Here is a 16,090-nt window from a genome sequence, read left to right as displayed (position 1 = left end):
GTGTAGCGTTGTTCAGAGTTGTTGGAATCTAGTAGGCTGACTTGTAATCACTATGTATGTACAAAATGCAAAAAAAACAGCAATCGCTAGTGATTCTGTTGGGACAGGGGCCGAGGCTGTGATGGGCCAGGAGATCAGATGTCAATGTGTGTGTTAGGGTGAGATTGTCATTCTGAGCTGGGAGTCATAGAGGCTGGCCATCTGGGCTTAGCTGGGAGAGCTGACTTACAACATTTCTTTTTCTTTTTATGGAATCCTGCTGAAATGACAAAATCCTGCTTAAAGGATTTGCCCAGAGTAGCACCAGAATCCTCAGTGGAAAAAAAGAAATACAAACCAGCACAGTTTCATACATCTGTTGTTTTGAGGGTTTAGTGGACAAACTAATGCTTGTTTAAGGTGCAGAACATGGGCTTGTATCGGACTCTTTAAGAACAGGAATGTCGGTAGCATTAGGACATGATTTGGATATCTTACTCATAGGTAATCTAGTAATAAGCTGTTCCTTTAATTTTGCTTATTTCACAAATCAACTCAGACATACGAATGATGAACTGCAAAGTACAATAAAATCATACATTAGAAAAATGATTGTATAGTAGTGATTTGAAACTAACTGGCTCCGAGTCTGTAATAAGCTTAGGGACAGCATTCCACCATGTTGCTACATAGCAGTGGAGAATAGTGCAGTTGTGATTGGGGGGTCCAAAGCAAACCCCGAGTCTGCCGAATGAAAATTCAGAGAATGTGGGTAAGCACTCTGTCGATCTGCCAGGTATGGAGAAGTGAGCGAGTCAGGATCTCAGCAGCTACTTTGCCCTGCAGCTCATTACTGGCAGCCCCCTGAAGCTCAGCAGCTGTGAGATGGCCAGTACCTGGATGGGAGACCTCCTGGGAAAGTGAAGGCTGCTGTTGGAGGTGGTGTTAGTCTGTTGCCAGCTAGCTCGAATTTTGAATTTTGAAAATTGATTTTTACCAATCACGGCCTCCTAATAATCCCCATCTACGAATCGGCTTCATCACTCTGTTCTCCTCCCCATTGCTAGAGGATGTTAGTCTGTGAGCGTACTGGTGCACTTTGAATGCTGTCACATCATCCAGGTGGATGCTGCACATTGGTGGTGGTGGAGGGGATCCCCATTACCTGTGAAGAACTTTGAGTGGAGTGTCCAGAAAATCACTATAGAAGTGTAAGGAATTATTATTCTATCTGTGTAAGAAATGGAACATGGGAGATGGGTTTTCTTGGTAACCTTAAAGGCTTGGTGAAGGCAGAAGTTAGAAAATGTTTTCAGGAGAGCTGCATACATGACAGAAGAAACTAGAGCACCCACCCGTCTGACCAAAACTGCAGCCCACCCAGCCTGCCTGTGCAAATTACAGCCCAGGGCTCGGTGGCGTCTGTGTGCCAGAGGCTTATTGCTTCTATCCGATGGAAACCCTCTCATCAAGAGCTGGTCTTGTAATCTGTGCCTGGCGAGTGGGTGGAAGTTAAGTCATTTTGAACCGTGCTGTCAGGCGTTGGTCTGCCTCTGGAATATGAAGAAGGAGGTGCCAGACTCTAGTGGTGGAGGGATCATAGGGGTGTAGCGGTGGCGCTGTGGTGCTGTGGCTAAGGATCTGCGCCTGTGGCTGGAAGGTTGCCGGTTCAAATCCTGTGGCCACCAGAGGAGTCCTACTCCGTTGGGCCCCTGAACAAGGCCCTCAACTCTAGCTACTCCAGGGGTGTTGTATAAATGGCTGACCCTGTGCTCTGACCCTAAGCTTCTCTCCCTGTCTGTGTGTCTCATGGAGAGCAAGCTGGGGTCTGTGAAGAAATCGTATATGGCCAATAAAGTGATCTTATCTTATCTTATAGGTCTCCTGGACATGGCCACTCACTCATGTCCCTTCGCTGCAGGAACTAAGGGGATGTGATCCCCATGCCCACACGGGCTAGTAAACTCTAGCAGAGTATTTTTATAGCAAAGAGGGCAGTATTTCTGAACTGGGCACGTGGAAGAACTGCGTGTTTTGCTGTCTGAGGTGGAGGTCTGGCGTCGGATGGGGTTACGCTGGTATTTAATCATCTCAGGACCAGCAGAGCCTGAAGCCCTTCTGCTTCAAACCAAAGTCTCAGATCTTGCTGCTAGATCCCCATCAAGCTGTCCCAGACTTTTTCTGGTGTTGTGATAATTACAGTGCCGCAGGTTTATTTTCTACAGACCCACCAGTACAGATGCCACTGTGCAGGCGTGAAATGGCCCACGAGGTTTCCCGGGCCGAGCCCGAGATACAGTAGTGGACTTCAGAGCCGCTGTGCTGTTCGGGTTTTTATTTTTATTTTCTGCAGGTTGATCTGTGGGCATGTGGTTTGACTCAGTGCGATCAGACTGCTTGAATCTGTAGCAGAGTTGGCTGGGTCACTTTCACGGTCCAGCTCTTTTAAAATAGGAAATAGTTCTTTGGAGTTTTTATATTTCCTGTCCAAGTGAAGCCGGGTTCTTGCCACGGACAGACGATGGCAGTTTTGTTCCAGCAAGCCCGCGTCCCCCGACTGCAGTGCTGTTGTTAGCAGTCCTTTTCGCAACCAGGGTGTTTTTTCAGAAGGCTGCGCAGCTCATGGTTGTCTCCTCTGTGTGTCTCACAGGTGCTCAGACATGTTCTGTGCTAGGGGACCAGAGCACTCTTCCCTTGCTGCATGCACTCACATCTCCCCGCTCTCTCCAGTGTCTGTCTCTCTGCGGACTTCAGGTGATGACAGGAAAAATGCTACCCTAGAAATTCTGCCCGGCTTTAAGGCATGAACTGTGGCATTGTGCAATATTCAAGCGGGCCTGTGAAATACGGGCACACAATTGACTTCTTAAAGGAAGTCCTTACAGTTGCTTTTCAACACTGTCTCAGTCCCTGCTGGGGTTTGTGGCCCAGTTATGAGAGCTGAGAGAACATTCATAAACAAACCCGCCTTGGGCATCATCCGTGCACCATCTCTAGTTCGTCCTTCGGTGCTACCGCATTGCTCAGGAGGTATTTCAAAAAAATTCGATTTTTTTTATTGAAAAAGACCCTGAACCCGAACAAAACCATCTGCTTCTAGAAATGAAAAGGTCTTGGCACAAGCTTTTCGCCTGGATGTAATGGAAGAGAGTTAAAAGCTAGCGTCGAGAGCACTTGGTAACGGTGCCAGACAGCTCTTGGGTGTTGCAGGTCGGGGAGGTCTGTGTGCAGCCCCAGCGGTAGGTAACTAGCCCAGAGAGAGAGATGACACTCTACACTCTAGTTCTGCTGTCTGTGTGGCTGTGCTGTGGTGTGGCCGTGGCACCAATTGTGGTGCTGTCTTAGAGCGTGTTTCTGGTCACAGACAAAGTGATTTGAGAGGACCTGTTTTTTATAAATTTGGGTTAAGGAACCCCCAAGTGGCAGAACCTTCCCAGCCTTCAGGGAACATCAGCTGAGACCGGAGTGTAGCAGGATGCGCCTTCCAGTAAGCCCGAAGGCACTGAGGACATTACTCCTCAACATGAAAGACGTAGCTTCTTCCTGTGATGCAGTTCTGCACGCCAAGCAGACAACAAGGCCATTTCATTGCTGCTGTAAAGTGCTGATGAGATTGTAAATTACTTCTCTTCTTTACCGTAGTTCCTGTCTGTGTCAAACGCTTCAAGGTGCAGGCGAACGATGTGTTTCAGAGCTGGGCGAAGCAGCACTGCATGTCCCTGAACCCTGCGAACCCTTCATTAAGGCTTGAGAGGTCTCCTGTCCCTACAGCTTGTCCCTGACGGTGAGAATGACCATCCAGCACACCTGAGGTCAAGGCCACTATGGGGCACGACCAGTCCTGCAAGCAGAAGGACGCAGAAAAACGTTGTCGTGGTTGTTCCTATTAAGCACAAAAATAGACGCCAACAACGCTGTCAGTGATATTTATAATCTCTGTACTGCAGAAGCAAATCCAAATACTTTGCATTTTTCCTCCTTGCTTTTCATAAAGCATTCATAAGGGACTGGGGAGTTTCTGCGATTCCTGGCTGGAATGTGGTTGTTTAAAGGAAGAGTAATAATGTGAAAGGATACTGCTGAGGAGCAGAGCGGGTTCCGGGCGCTGATGATCCAGCTATCTGTGCATCTCTCATATGTGTAGCTCACAGGAAGCCCCCTCTCACCTCTAAACTGCTCTTTCTCCAGGACGTGGGGCTGATTAAAGACGCGGTAGTACTCCCCCGCCCCCCCTCGCTCTGCTCTGAGGTCTTCCGGTTTGTCTGCCTCTAGATCATGTCCTTCCCATCCTGCAGTGGACTTCCTGTGCGTGAGCCTGTCTGCTGGCTCATGCCCCCTCTATTCCCACTTTTATTGGGATTGGGCGAAAAAGCCCTTTCACCACCACCCCACCCCCACCCCCACTTTATTGCCCCTGTGTCTGTCTGCCGAGGGCACATCAGGGCTCTTGGGAGGGCTCTCAGAGTGTGGCCGCAGCCTGCTTGCTGGAGGCCTCTGTATGTCGCCGGCTGTCCTCGATTTCAAATGAAAAGAAGCCGCCTGTGGGAAACGATTTGATCTTTAATCTTCTGTGCCCCCAGCCCAGCAGCTTGGTGTCGCGAAGGCACCCAGTGCTGGCCCACTTGATGAGCGGAGATGCGCGTGGATTTTGCCTGGGAAGTCCTTCGGATGAGCTCACACCTAGAAACCCCTGAGCAGGTGTGGGGCTTCAGACGGCTGGGTGTCTGCTGGAATCTTGTTTACCCAGCAGCCTCCAGCAGACGCTCTGCCTCCCCCCACTTATTTGTGTTGTATCCCAATTTAGCCCGCGACCAGACTGGGAGCTGCTCCTTGTGAAATCCGTCCTTCCTGCGTGCATCTCGTGGGAAGGGGCCTCCTGCAGCCCCGCACAAGCCTTATTTTAGGAACAACAGGAAGTCTGTTCGCGTCGGGGGGCCCGCGAGGCTTTGGGCAGGAGTGGGGGGGATCCGGCTCCTGGCTCTGCCACCCTGCAGTTTACACACCGCGCCAGCTGCTGTGGAGCCGAATAAAGGCCGACTCCGGCCCCCTCGGCAGGGGTCGCCCCCCCCCCCCGTGAGGTGTGTGTGGGGGGGTGTGCCTGCACGTGGCTGTGCTTTGTCATGGGGCTGTTAGTCTCGGCTCTGTCCGGTCATGTCCCGGCTGCAGCTCCCCAGCTGGCCCACAGAGAGGGAGAGAGGGGAGTTTATTTTGTCACATGTACTTGTACCTTGGGATGCGTATTGGCGCTGTTCTCTCGGGACGTGAACAATACAGTAGACAACGCTCCCACACAGGGTGCATTATTAAACAGGACATAATAAAAAATGATGCGCAACAAAGCACAGGCACATACAACAGGTAGTACAGAAGAAGAAACACACAGTTTCACAATGTGTGTATGAAGTGCAGGGTGCAGAGGTGCTTTGAATCCTGAGGCCTTGTGCGGTTAGCTGTTGAGGATGCCCACTGCCGCCTGCAGTGTCTGCTCGTAGCCAAGCTAACTGAGTTACCTTACTGTCGATCAGCGTGGGAGTTGCACACACGAAGAAAGAAGCCCTCACAGATAAAACTTAGTTCGACAGCGAACCTTCAGAAGGTTCAATAATCAAGATTCAATCGGAAGATCAATAATCAAAAACTGCACATTACCTCTCACAATCCCTATTTTACAAGGGCAGATCATTCAGTTATCTATATGCATAACCCTCACAACAGGAAGAGAAGGACCAATCAGAGGGGGCCGATGGAGCTGGAGTCTTGGCATGACCAAGGTGTGCTGGGTATAGGGAAGTGGTTTCCTCCAACAGACCCGCCACTCGCCCGAGGGCGTTGTGAGTGACACCAGCGAGCGGGGCGGTCAGTCCCTCAGGTCTCGGGAGATACGGGTCCGGCGAAAGAGTGACAGGTCCGAGCTTAACAAGAGTGACTGTGGCCAGATCAGGCTTCACTCTCCTGATGACATCTCTCGTTCTCTGCTCTGTGTACTGCGCACCCTTCATTACTCCAGAGGGAGATCCCGAGAACAGGATTTTTGTAACATCAGCACAGTGTGTGCAAGCAGGCATGTACACTAAAGGCTGGTCTTCACCTGCACCCTATCCCAGTTGTGTTGGGGGCCATCATTGTCGCAGAGCTGCCCCAGACAGGACAGATTAATCAGGAAAGGGAATTAATTTCCCTTGGTGTTTGGCTAACAGGCACTTGGGTGCAGCCTGTAAGCCAAACAGCATGTTTTTGGGAGATGGCAGTCTGAGCACAGGCTGAACACTGCAAATTATCCTCCAGCCCAGAATTGAACCCAGTCCCACCTTGCTTTCCAGATGCGCTCAGTTGTTAAGGTTTCTTTTTTGGGTGACCAACAGACCCTTAGGCCTCCCTGAGTTGCCGTCTCCGGTACCCACAAAAGTGAGTAAGCCAGACCTGGCTCGAGACTTTTAATGGCTTCTTCAAAAGAATCAAAGGAACGTGCCGTCGGGGGTGGGGAGTAATAGGCGTCCCACTTTGTTCCAGAGAGGAGGACGGGTGCCATCTGGTTTGCATTGCCTCACGCAGGAAATGGGGACGGGAGAAGCATGATGTCAGAGCAGGAAATGTGTGGTTTTGAGGCACAGCTCTGTCACAGACGGACCCCAGCCCACATCTGCTCGGTGCTAGCAGGGCTCCTGTGTTTCGGCCCCGTGTTCCTCCTTGGTGAGCGCTCGTCAAGAGCCTTCGTCCAGCTCTTGGTCTATAATGAAACATGGGGGAAAGTCTGTCAAAGAATCACTCGCTAAAAAGGCTTTGACATTTTTTTGTCCAGCTTTTCTCGATAAACACGAGTAAAACTTTGTTTTTTATGTGACAAAACGTCAATAAAAAGATGAAATACAGTTTGTGCCATTGCTAAGAATGAATGGAGGCTCTAGTACCTCCACATGTTGAAGTGGTAATTGGCTTGAGCTCTCCTTGGAATAATGAGCAGGTGAAAGAAATGCCCAGAGAAAGAAGTGATTAAGAAAAGTGGAGGCTGGTGAAGGTAAAGAGTTCAGGCGAGTCCCTGCAGCGCTGTGGGCGAGATTACTCTTGATCTGTAGCGGCAGCTGATGTCGTAGTTCCTCTCCTGTCTGTGAGCGGCTCCGATAGACGCGTCCGATAAATGAGTTACGGTCCCCGTGAAAGCAGTCTGTCGCTCAGTCTGTTTTTTCAGGTCTTCAGAGCACAGTGCATGCCTCCTGCTAGTCTGCTTTGGGACTGCTGTGATTCCTTTTTTCTGGAATCATTAATGTGTGTAAGTGGGAAATGAAGGCAGGATATATTGCATGAAGTAATGCAACACTCAATGTAATATATTCAAATGTCAATGGACTTTGTTGCTTGCTAAAGAAGTAATGGAGAATTCATTCCCTAGTATCCTGGTGGAGTGGGTGTTATGTGCTGGGGGCAGTTTCACAAAGGGTCTGCTGCCCCTGGCCCTCCTGCAGTTCCCTGCTGTTCTCCTCCTGCATTCCTGGGCTACTGGATAAGCAGAGGGTTTGGGTGTTTTTCTGAGGACCCGAGTATCGTGTTTCCTGAAACTGGTGTAAGAGATTGGAGTCTTCTGATCTGACACTTTCAAGGAGAGCGCTGTAGTCTCTGAGTCTGGCTCGAAAACGGCGGAGCCCGCGCCAACTACCTGCGCTCACAGCTGGTGCGCTACAGCAACCAGCTTCTCCTCGTGCTCCCTGGCCACGCTGTTGCTATGGTTATGTACCGGAGGAGCGCTTTCCAAGTGCATTAACATGTAGAAATATTCCACAATTACTGCCGAGCAGAGGAGAGATCCTGACAGTGCACAGCAGGAGGTGGGACCTACATTTCCTCCAGACATCTCTGTAGTTCTCGCGCCCGGGCTCGTTAACAGCGAATCGCTCCTGCACTCGGCTGAATTTCCCCACCATTCTGTGTTGTCGTGGCTTTGTTTTCTATTCCCTTCATACCCAACCAGGGCTTTGAAGCTGTAGCTGTTTTTCTCCACTCATATGTTTGCAGCGCTAATTCACTTTATTAGGGTGTGTTTTTTTTCTCTTGGATATGCAGCCAAAAGGCACATGAGCTGGGTCGAGTTGTAGGTTTTGCTTTATGGCGCACTAAGCAGCTTGGCGAAGCGCTGTCAGGACCGGCAAGAGCCATGAGCTGGCGGCAGGGGCTTGAGGAAACCCCTCTCAAACTCATTCAGCACACTGCGCTAGTACAGCAGCAGGTACAGCAGGGCAGCAGGGACCCCTTTAGGAAGAGTGGCCCAGCCTCTCCAGACTGTAATCTGTCAATGGTGGCAGACTAGAACTGAGAGGACTGAGCTTGTGATTTTAATTTCCGCTCGCTCATTTCAGGAATCCGGACGCATGCTGGGCTCTGCTGTATGAGCACCACTTTGCTGTTCGCTCTGCTCCTATCAGGGTGCGTTCCCCCAGCTCGGTGACGCTGCGTCTTGCCCTGTGTGATTTGAGGATGCCTTGTCAGCGTGTAGGGGCTGGTCGGAGTGCCAGTATGTGCTGCAGTTCTGGCTGGATATATGGTAGGAGTTCGACTGGAAGCTGCATTTATTTTTTTGTGCGTCCATTACCCGGCAGTCTGAGTGACTTTTTAACCCCGTGCCTGTGAGCAGTCAAGACTCCACCAGGCTGCAGCGACTGGGGAGGGGAGTGGCAGAGATCCAGCTCTTTCTTTTCCAGTAGCAGAGGTCAGTTGTGAGCAGTAAGCTGAGGATGCCCTGCCATAAAGAGCCCTCCCCAGGGGCGCCTGGCCAGCCCACAGCCTGGGCATGGGAGCACTCCCAGATCAGAGCCACGGCCTGCACTTCCCTCCAGCTCAGAGGCTCTCGATGAGTCACTCCACAAGCCAGAACTGTGCTTCCGTGAATACACCCTTCTGCTCAGCAGTTTGACTTATTTTGGGATTTAGCAACTGTGAGCTTTTTATAAGATAAGATCACTTTTATTGGCCATATAAAATTTCTTGCATTAGGAATTTGGCTTTTCGCATACCTCAGCTCCTCAGCTCAGTCTCCATGAGACACACAGGCGGGGAGAGAGAAGCTTGGGGTCAGAGCGCAGGGTCAGCAATTTATACGGCACCCCTGAAGCAGTTGGGGTTAAGGTCTTTGCTCAAGGGGCCCAATGGAGTAGGTTTCCCCTGCCGGCCACAGGATTTGAACCAGCAACTTTCCAGCCACAGGTGCAGATCCTTAGCAACAGTAACATATGGTAGGAGGTTTTCAACATCCAACACTTACCGCTGGCAGTTCCAAAAAACAAGAAATTGATCTGGATGGCGGTTCTTGCTGGTACTGCAAGGCTGGTCTTCAACAATAGCTGCCTTATCGTGCACAACAGCTGTGGTTCACAGAGACAGGTACAGACGCAGACTGTGCCTTTAATTGGTTCAGCTAAACTGGGTTAGAAACAGGCGGTTTGTGTTTGAAAGAACAAGCATGTGAGTTGTAGCTGAGCTGTAATACGCCATTGATTCAGATGCAGTCTTGCTAATGTTGGATAAGGTTCAACGAGTGACCGCTGAGAAACCCTGGACACGCTAATGTAGATCTTCACAAAATAGGTGGCGTTTACGCTCAACTTATTTACTCTGAGACAACAAAAACAATAATAATACATTCAATTTCCTGCACACATTTGCCAGATATTTCTTTCATGAAGTGGGTCTCTCATCAAAGCCAGCGCCTGGTAATCGCAGCCCAGCTATTCACATAAGAGGCTTACTGACAGTGTTATGCAGGGCGTGTTTTTTAATGTTGGAGTTGATTTGCAAAAGGGGTCACTGTGCTTTTACAATAACAGGGTCATGAGTGCATAAGCTCGCTGGCACTATGGCGGATTATTGCTTTCAGATGTGAGCTGTGAGAACCCAGGGCTGTTTGTTGAAAGGGCAGGGCTGAGATGAAGTGTAAATTCCCATTTCCACCCAGGAAATTGAAAAATGTTGTTTTTTCTGTACTGTAGTTTCATTACTTTCTTTACCTGGTTGCATAAGCACAGTTGTTCTTTGTGTACTTCCACTAAATGTAACTTTGGCCTAGATAAGTGTCTGTACAGAATAAACGGCACTCCGGAGAGATTAACACCAGGTCTTCAGAATGCCATAGATACTGTACAGGTGTAGGTTTGGGGCTTCATATAATAGAAGGCTGAGTTGATATCTTATGTTTTGTGCAGTGGATGGTTTGCTCTCAGTGAACTAGTTTAGCATGTGCTTTTGCAGTGCTTCACACTCTTAAAGTCAGGCTTGTTTTTACAGTAACTAGGCTGCTGTGTCCTGTTTCTTTGGATATGTCGTTGGGCGTTTTCTTACAGTACCAGAGTGACTGTGCCAGGGGACTGTGTTTGGCTTTGTTCTTCCAGTGTAGATGCTTCTGAATGCGTTCTGATGTGTCCTGTCAAAAACCTGAATTCTTGCACAGCGGGGACACGTGGGATTAACCCCAGAGGAAACAGTTGTGCGATAATGGTAGTTTCTTCACATGGCTGCCTTCCCATCAGTTTGGAATTTTAAATTGAAGAGGAAACAGCTTTTGCCAGTTTTTCAGTTGTAGGATTGAGATACTTTTCTTTTTAGATCCATTATTGTTACACCACTTTGTCACGTGCTTGATGTAAACAGTAGGAACCCGAACTAAGCAGCCCAGAACGATTCTGGAGCACAGAGCAGCCACACCTCTGGCGACTCTGAAACGCTGCTCGGCGAGCTGTCGGCCACTGACTCCTGCAGCCTGTGCAGTACTGTGCTGTAGGTTTGTAAGTCAGTCAGCATCATTGCAGTATGTTTTGTAACCTTCAAAAACTGACAGATCTGCGCTGTTTAAAATGCCACTTGTACAAGGATCACATCCTTTTTTTCAACATATGTAAGTGAAATCCACTTCCTGCAGATCCTTTGCTGGTGAAGAGGGCTTGAAATAAGCCGCTATGTCTTTTCTGTGTGGAAATAGCGGAGTGCTGAGCCGATGTCTGCAGTACAGATGTGCACAGCTGTCCTCACCACCACAGCTGGCTGAAAACCTTCGTCATTATTAAGCCTGACTCTACCGAACATCGTGCAGTCAGGGAAAGCTTGCATTTACCCAGCAAATGTGTTCATTTCAGAAAGCCAGAGCAAGTTTATAATTATTTTTCCCCTTGCGATATGGGTTTCTTCCCAGACTGCTCAGTAGTCTCTCATTTTGTGGGGCGCGATGTGCGACTGTCTTCCACACTCCTCTCCAGATGTTGCTGGACCGGGGCACCATGGCTGCCAGCAGGACAGGGGCCGAGATGCCCAGCTGGCAGCCTGTCCACATCCCAGCACAGACACTGCGCATATCTGTGTTAAACACACGTTGGAACAGCTTATGTTTAGTCTGTGTTCAGAAGGATTTATAATTGTTATTCATTTTAAATCCCCCATGGTGTCTGTATCTATATGGGGGAAGTCAAACACAAGAAATAAATTCTCTCCTTTTTCAGATGCTTTTTCCCAAGCACCAGTTTGAAAATTGTGTATCAAAAGCTATGATAAAAAAGCACTGTTAATATTCTCTTCCATGAGGTGTTGTGCTGAACTGCCTCAGTTAATTACTAGTGATTCCCAGTTAGGGTGGGGATGATAAAAATTGTGAATTCACAGCCAGTCTGTATCAATAGCACTTCATCTTTTTCCGAACTGAAAGCTTTGATTTCGAACCAGTGTGAATTTACTTTAATTGCCCAAGTCGTCGGGTCGGAGTGAGGCTACGCTGCCGAGGCTCATGGGACCGGCGTGCAGGATCATGCCTGCACGCCCCCGTCGATCTCATCTGTGTGCAGATTATCCAGGCGGGAGCTGGCGGGGCCTGGAAGTGGAGAATAGTGCGGGGATGTGAAGGGAGGGGGGGAGGGAAGCCAGCGGCAGTGTGCGTTTCGGTAAACAAAGTGCTGTTTCAATGAATAAAGCAAACTCTGGCCAGTGAAATGACTGGGATGCTGACAGCACGCTTGTGCCATGGCTGTGCGCTACAGCGTGGTGGGTTTGCTCTACGCTGGGCCTGTACCAGAACCGGGCTTACAGTACATGGGTCAGAGATCATCGGACAGGGCTCCGTGCACATCGAGGCTCGGTGGGAGTGGGCGGCATTGAGTATGGTCAACCAGGCCAAATCAACTGGGCACGTTTCTGAAAGAATGGCAGGAAATCGGTCTCGTCTACAGCCATTGGCTTCAAACTCCTGCGTAAACAAAGGCACCAGCCCCCCCGCCCTTAGTTTTCAACACTGTCTTGGTGTTATCGTGGATGATTGCGAAATTCTTTCCCTGCGCTGACTTTACCAGTGTGTCAGTGCCTTTCGGGAGTTTGAATAATGGGTTTTCTGTAGTGGGGTTTTTATATTTATGTATATCTTAGGAAATGAAGGCCCCACTCAAACCCTTGTTTGGGTAAACTAAAGCAAAAGCACTTCTTTGTTTTACCAGCGGACTGATCTACAGGCGGCACGCTCTTCCAAGATTCATGTCATCCAGCGACTTCCATGAAAACTAAATCCGGAGAGCTGTGGAAAAGCATGGGACTGGTCTTCTTTGACAGGAGCTACATTCTACTTTCCGAGACACTGACGTGCGTCTTCGGTCCCCGAACGCCCGCTGAGATTGACTTAGCGAATAGCTTGCAGCCCAGGTAAAGATCATTTCACATGGAGAGATTTGCATTAATAGCAGCATTGTCCTAATATAAGATGTCATTTAGATAAATGGGAAAGCAGTCTAAGCGAGTGTGTGCATTGACCTTTCTTCACCTATGCTGCATAAATATTCGCATTTGCACACCAGTGCCGCATCCCAGAATTGTGAGAGATGATTATCTCAGGGTTTCTGAACTGGCCACTATGTAAAATCTCCCCTCCTGGTAGATGAGATCTTCCCACACGGTTTGGTCACACCTCTGCTGTTCTTTTCTCAAGATTAACCAGGTTGGCTCTTGGGTGCCTGGCAGAATTCTGGCTGGGTGATTTGCTATAGCCTTTGAGCATCTTCTGCTGTCTGCGAAGGGCTTCCAGATACCAAACCGTGCATGATCGATCGACTTTTCAGGGGATCCTGGAGAGTCTTGCCCAGCGCCTACACAGATTGATCTCGCGGTAGCTCCTGCCCATTCATCAATGTTACTGTCTGGTGCTGTGAACCCCAAATCCCAGCTGAGCAGTTAGCATCACGGTTCTAATTGCAGAATTACACTTCCTGCAACACAGGGGCTGGGAGATTTACAATGCATTCAGCCGTCAGCGTGATCGTCTGGTCCTGCACAGAGAACCTGATTTATATGTAGCAGTCTCAGCTTTCAGGGTTAAACCCTGGCCAACCCCTTCGCAGAAAGAGGGCAGGATTTTGACTTGCAAAAAAGGGGCAATTAAAGCACTTTCTTTTGTTTTTCCCGCGGAAGAAACTTACGAACATGAAGAGAGAATGAAAGGGAGACCATCTGTTAATTGTTTCCATTTGAGATTCTCCTTGATGAATTATGCAGGTCCTCATCAAAAGCCGTTTTTTTCCTTCCTTCCTATTTCGGCATCGTTTTGGTGTAGTGGTTAACCCCTTCCATCCCCACGAATTCCAGGAACTATTAGAGCCCTGATGCTAGTTTGCATCCAGCCTCACCGAAACTGAGGCTGGGGAGCCCTGTGTACCAACTTGCACACCTGGGGGAGAATGTGAAGGGAGCAGTTATTTTCTAAAGTGGAATCTGTAAATACTCTTTCCCTCTGCTCACCCATTGAGATTGGAGCTCATCAGCTTTGTACACAGACGGGGAAGAGGAGTGGAACATTCAGGCACCCTTTCAGTCTGTTGCACTGCTAGCACACAGCCTGGATAGTGGAGGCATCTGATGGAAGATGAGCCGCAGTTCTGTTAGCAGTGCAGGCAGCCAGCAAGACACAGGGCAGAGCAGGGAGACCTTACCAGCTCCCCTCCCTGCCCCCTGGGGCAGCGCTCACCCACTGGGAAATGACGAATCCCAGTCATATTCCTCACAGCTCGCAACTGGAAATTTTTAAGTGGTCAAAATTGAGACCCTCCCTGCTGTATCTCCCGTTGTATGATCCATAATGAATTGGTTAATGGCACGTGTGCTGATGGCCTAGCATTCTCACCTTGCAGTCTGCAGTAAAGATTTCAATCTTTTTTCAGTCGCCCCGTGCTGGGGACCCTACTCTGCTGATGAGGCTAGAGTCTTCAGGACAGGCCGTCTGCCTGGGGGAGACGTGGGTCTGGTCGCACGTGCCCAGCAATCTGGAGATAGAAATGCCTCTTTAGTGGCCTTTTGTTGTGTTTTTCCAATGGAAAAAATTCAAACACAGTGGTTTCAATAAATACTATTTATATCCTACTGTGCTGAACCCCCGGCCATTTTCGTACAGAAAACAAGATGTTCTGATGCTCATGACATGACTGGGGGAGCATTGCAGCTCCATTGTCACATTTTCAAAAGAGCAGTTCCGATGTCCTTCATCGGAGCTGACTTTGGGTTTTGATCTGTGCAGTATTTAAAAGCTGTACGCAGTTCCTAAAGTGACTCATTCTTTGGGAAGAGATTGACAAGGAAGTAAGTCCATCAGGTGCCTGCGGGGAACTGGGACCACACACCCCTTTCCAAGTAAATGGTTTTAAACTGATTTCATCATCTTCAGATTGCTCAAGGACTGGGGAGTGTATCCGATGGAACTGATAACTTTCCATTAGATTTATTTCTCCAGAAACTAAAACTGCCTTGAAATTTTCTATCCTGCCCGGGCTGGGAGAGAAACCAGTCTGTTGTTTTTTCTGGATGTGTTTTGCTGGCATTTTAATGCATTTTAATGCTTTTGTTAAATTATCGCTGAGCTGTGCCAGATAGTGTAAATGAGCAAATTAACATCCACCCTCCATATAAACATTAACATTAAAGAGCAAGTCTGGTTGTCACATTTCAGTGTGAATTTGTTCTGACATCTAGCTTTTAACCGGATTGAAATGAGGTGCAGTAAGTGAACCAGGACTGATCTGCTGATCAGAATTCGGGTCCTTGGGTCCTTGGGTCTCGCCTAGAGCTGACTTTTCAATCAAATCTGCAATCCCTTCTGGGACTGTTGAGGGGATGTAGGTATTGAGAGCCACCATCAGGGGTATTTCATGTCTGAAGCATCCAAATGTGCTAAGATGAAGGATCCTGTTGGCAGTCTTGGTGGTGTATGTTTGTGATGGTAGAAGAGAAGTGAATTTGTATGCAGGTTTGTTATATACATCATGTATTTCTATGAGGTAGGCTATGAGACTTTTCTTTCGCACAGTAGTTAGCCCTGCTGGCCCACACCTCCAGCCTTGATCCTGTTTATTTCTGTGAAATTGAATTTATTCCTTTATTCAACTGGATCAGTTAACTGAGAGCACATTCTCGTCGATAGTGACACTGTGGCGATCGCAGCACAGAAAACCAAAACAATGAAGAAAAGATCAAGCCGTAAAAATTAAAATAACAGCACGGGGGTGGGTTTGTGTATTGGGCAGAAATGATTTAGCCGTACGATAAGCAGCGCCTCTCGGGGAAGGGTCAACACAGAGACCATGGTGCCGAGAGGCCTGCTGTGGGCTGCGTGTGCCTGTCTGAAGCGACAGCGATGGTGTGAAGGCAGGCCTGGTGCCTGCAGCTGGAGCAGAGCCCCGGGGGCAGCGTCGCAGGAGGGGGGCTGGCAGGAGAGGCTCCAGCTGAGCCGTGATTATGCGAGCAGCAGTGGGGCACCCTGCTGAGCGCCGGCCTAGCCTGCTCCCCCCAGTCTTTCGGGAGAAGTGTGACAGCTCTCACGGCAGATTAGAGCACAGCGCGGTGAAGTCAGCCTCTCCTCCTGCAGGCGCAGCTGGAGATGTTCAGGCAGGCTGTACCAGCAACGGAGTCACGCCGACGCCCGGGGTCAGCTCTCGGACAGCTAGCAGACGCGGTCTGTGACCGAGCCCGGACAGCAGACATGAAAACTGGGGGACTGCTGGAAGTGGTGATAGTGGACCAAGAAGGGTCACTCGACTCCTTCTAGTATTTCAGCTGCCAGTACAGCCCACCCATCCTGACACCCGAGGTCTGGGTGACTCATTTCATTTCAGGA

General features: G+C 49.2%; 1 protein-coding gene across 2 annotated transcripts in view; it reads left to right on the top strand.

Moving 5' to 3' along the window:
• The window catches only part of nckap5l (NCK-associated protein 5-like), a 57,707-nt gene that overhangs the window by 6,136 nt on the left and 35,481 nt on the right, over window positions 1-16,090 (top strand). Inside the window, exon 2 of one of the 2 annotated variants that reach the window (XM_015344364.2) lies at window positions 12,435-12,636. The exons of the other annotated variant lie outside the window; for it this stretch is intronic. The gene's annotated coding sequence lies outside the window, so the exon portion shown is untranslated. The remainder of the gene's footprint in view (window positions 1-12,434; window positions 12,637-16,090) is intronic. 2 annotated transcript variants of the gene reach the window in all.

This window comes from Lepisosteus oculatus, chromosome 1 (assembly GCF_040954835.1).
Source record: "Lepisosteus oculatus isolate fLepOcu1 chromosome 1, fLepOcu1.hap2, whole genome shotgun sequence".
Lineage (NCBI taxonomy): Eukaryota > Metazoa > Chordata > Actinopteri > Semionotiformes > Lepisosteidae > Lepisosteus > Lepisosteus oculatus.
This window is presented reverse-complemented; position numbering and strand designations above follow the sequence as displayed.